The sequence below is a fragment of the Colias philodice genome, chromosome 8 (genome assembly GCF_061535455.1).
Source record: "Colias philodice isolate Cphi_HAF_F1 chromosome 8, ilColPhil1 Martin Lab GWU primary, whole genome shotgun sequence".
In the NCBI taxonomy this organism is placed as follows: domain Eukaryota; kingdom Metazoa; phylum Arthropoda; class Insecta; order Lepidoptera; family Pieridae; genus Colias; species Colias philodice.
Window position 1 is genome coordinate 6,326,130 of NC_143093.1, and position 4,181 is coordinate 6,330,310.

At 30.5% G+C, this 4,181-nt stretch overlaps 1 long non-coding RNA gene across 1 annotated transcript; it reads right to left on the reverse strand.

Annotated features, from left to right (window-relative positions):
• Positions 1–400: 400 nt before the first annotated feature.
• On the reverse strand, positions 401–1,285 carry LOC149486584 (uncharacterized). The gene is made up of 2 exons (XR_016315928.1): positions 961–1,285; positions 401–600 (listed from the first exon to the last, which is right to left on the reverse strand). It is a non-coding gene; the product is annotated as an uncharacterized LOC149486584 (long non-coding RNA).
• Positions 1,286–4,181: the final 2,896 nt, after the last annotated feature.

A 4,181-nucleotide genomic window follows, 5' to 3' on the forward strand; every position in this document is an offset into this window, starting at 1 on the left:
TATTCAGGTACATAAGCTATATCATTACCAAGTACCATAAAATAATTCTGTTTCAGAGGTTTTCGCGTGAAAGAGTAGGGTCAACTCATCTAATTCTGTGACAAAACAGAATATGAAAAAAAAAACAGGTTAAACTTTATAAATTTTATTTTTATTTTTAATAGGAACATTAATCAATCTTCTATTTATCAAATGGAGCAAGTGTAATCTTAACACATATGAATTAACTCAGCGTAAAATGAGCTTAATCAAACCGCGATGACTTGTCTAATTCTGTGACAATCACCATAATTCGGTGATAGTACTTCTCTAATTCTGTTATAACCGAATTAAGTGAGTATTTATTATTTTTTAACACAAAAGTAAAAAAAAAATACAATTAATAAAAAATATAAACATATTGAAAGTAATAATTATGTATTTATTTATCAATGAGAAATTATCAAAAGAGGGGAACCATAAAAAATTAATATTGGACTTTATAATTGTTTGTGTGAACAGTGTACAGACTCATTTTTGACTGCAGAATATTTTGAATTGCGGATGTCAGCGTTGTTTCATTATATTTTCTATTTTTATTTTTGTCTTCCTCCATGCTGTCTAAAATAAAAAAAAAATAACTCACTTAATTATGTGATAAAAAAAATAACGGACTTTTTAAAAATGCTTGAAAGCGATCCTACTTTTAAACCTGAGTAAAAATAAATATTTTCTGACTTAAACGACTAACGTATACGTACTAAAAACAATTATTTATACACGAATTGAAAATAATAAAAATTTGCTTGGTTAATTCGGTGACACTGTTTTGAGTTGCAATCTTGAAAATGGTTAACTTTTTGAACCCAGGAAATAAGGTATTATGCAAAAACAAATGAAAAATTACTAAAACCTTTATCGGTATCAACAAGAATATGTTTTTAACAATTAATTGTCAAAGTATCATGAACTTACACTCACCTTTTCTATTTAAAATTAATTAAATAATGACAGCACAGTTGCACGCTACCGGTGAAACGTCAAACATGGCGGGCGCAGTGACAAATTCCGTGATTGTTACTATCTCACCCGCACGATTTTAACAAAAATTTGTACACGAAAAGAAGCTTTATTACCATACCATAGGGTTAATTTTAATGTATTGGATTTTACTCCTATAACGCTGTAAAAGAGTCCAAACGTTGTATCTCCGAATTAAGTGAGTCACATAATTAGGTGAGTTTACCCTACATACACTACATACATAATCGCATTTATAATATTACCAGGATAACATCGTATATTCTGTGGCTATTACACATTCAAAAATACATTTTATAGATAGTCAATACACGACAGCATAGCCTTTCAGTCGGCCCCGCAATGTGCGGTAGCGTCGCTAATGTGTGGTTCACATGCAATTTCCGAACGACATCGTCGCATCTGCAAACAATCTGTGGATTCAATATTGTATTGTTACGTACAGTTATGAATACTAAAATAATAGTATTGAATAAAACGATGGACCCATCGCGTGGTGAGTTTTGTGGTTTTTGTAGATACGGCTTGAATATATTATGTACAATGTTTTTTGTCTCTTTCTGGTTAAGAAGGATTTTTCTTAAACATTTAGTAATGTAGAAAAAAACACTATTACAAATAAATGTAGCAAATATTATTTAACAGCTACAAACGATCCTATATAAAGGTAAATTTGAGCATAGGTAGGTACTGATGTGCACGGGCACTATTAATGAAAAAATCTATATCAGTCTAAAAATATAAATTATTATTTATGTCATACAGATAGATCGAAAATGCTGATCTATATTCTATTATATAGAGACTTGTAATATAGAGAGGTAGAGTTGTTAATTGTTATGCTTAGCTATTGTACAAAAAAAAATTACAAGGACTTGATTTTCAAAAAACAAAAAATAAGCTTGAAATTCTATATGTACTACAACCTGCTAATGGTAGAAATATTATGATTAACGAATCTTAGCTACGCAAATGAGATCGGTGATACTTTTAGTACCTGGGTAAAAGTTAAATGATTTTTTTTATAATAACTTAACATACTGCCTCGTACCTAACGGAAATATTTATAACGTCAAGTACGAAATCTCCTATGAAAAATTATAAATAAAATATTAAAAAAAATTACTTATTGGAAAAATAGGCTTAAAGAAATACGCAGAAAATAAATTTCGCTATAAATTCATTTCATGCATTGAAATTCATACACATTTACTGGAATCATCGTGCATTCAATGCTATAGGTAATATTAAGCTTATTAACTAGATATTAAAATGGCTTTATTGGACATTTTGATTATAGTATTATAAATACTATTTAAATGTATATCAATATAATTGTCATTTTATATTGTTACTAGAGGTCCGCCCCGGCTTCGCCCGTGGTACATATTTCTCAATAAAAGGTAGCCTATGTCCTTTCTCGGGTATCAAAATATCTCCATACCAAGTTTCTTGCAAATTGGTTCAGTAGTTTAGGCGTGATTGAGTAACAGACAGACAGACAGAGTTACTTTCGCATTTATAATATTAGTATGGATCTACGTGAAAGTTTTAAGCTTTTGCGCGACAACTTATTTTTTATGAAAACGAAGTGGTATTACCAAATATCAATGTTCACTGTTGGCGAAATTTGTGAGATAGGTACATATTCCTAATATTAGATAAGGCATTACATAAAAACGTATTTAAGATGCACTTGACCAACCTGACAATATTCCATTATCCAATAAGATTTTTTTAAAGAGTTTTTACCTAATTTACTCTTTCTCTACTAATTGTGTATTCTCCTCTCACACTCCATAGTTGATTATATTATGTCGTTGTATAAAAAGTCTAACGAACATGAATTAAATTACGCCAATTATAAGGAATTGCTGTTTTCCCAGGCAATAAAACTTCCCGTCACGGACTTTGTCAACCACAAAGGGTTACACGGGAAGAATACGATTACCGAAAGGTCAATAGAAAGGGTAGAATTATCCCTTCATCAGTATAAATCCTATAAAACAATCGCATTATGTATTTTCCAATACATTATATGAAATCAGCCCTTGACAGTATATCAAACTTTATTATCCTACCTTTTTGTATTTGCCTATTTGCCTATTACCTATGTGTATTTCCTAAATAAAGACCTTCAAATTTTCATTATTTAGCAAAAATAGGAAACCCTTGACTTGATGGAAACATACGCTACCCTTAAACATGAGCAAAATTAGTTAAAGTTTTATGACTAAATTCAAACCTTAAAATTCTCATTAAAATAAAGTTTAAGTGAAAAATAATGATTAATATAAATTTGACCTATAATGCTCTGTATACTAAGATTCCTCTAAGAAACCGATACCTCTAAATCTTCGTTATAACAAATTACTAACAGAAGGGTAAGATTAATTGGTGATTTCATAACAGTCATTAGAACCAAATTCATCCATAACATTTCATTACACAGGTCCGTTAAATACCGTCATTATCAAATTCAATTACGTTTAAATCGCTCCATTAGACATATTAAATCACGACATAACCTAAAATTGCGTTCAAGCTTTCCTAATTATATCATAAACAAATGAAAGGTAACTTTTGAACTAGAATAACAAACTAAACTAGGCCTATTGTTCGTCCACTGCTCCGCAGAACAAAAGCGTTGATCCGAAACGCCAACCCTTTGTGACTGTTTAAATATTCATCCGTGTGAAAAGAGTCATCCTACTGAATCTTCTTCATTAAAATTCATTGCGAGACGCTTCTACATCCATTTATTTGTCGGCTTTAAGTTACGCCGCGAACTAAGCCGGTCGTGGTGATCTCGTGATATTTTTTTGAATCATATATAATTTGCACCAAATTCTCAACAGATTAACTACAAACAGCAGTACAACGAAGTGTTATTGAAATAGATTATTTTACAAAGGTTTTAGCAGTTTTATTTAAGCCTTATAACAACAATATAGATTTGCGCTATTTTTGTCCAGTTGTTGAAACTTGTTTGCAATTAATAGCATTCGAATAATATAAAACAAAAAAATACATTTATCTCATAACACTTAGATTACAAAATAAAAGACAGATGGAGCGTTGCCGAACTAAACCGAATAATTTATCGTCATTTCCATAAAGCTATGTGTGCTGTCATTTCGCCGCTGCACTGTACGAACACG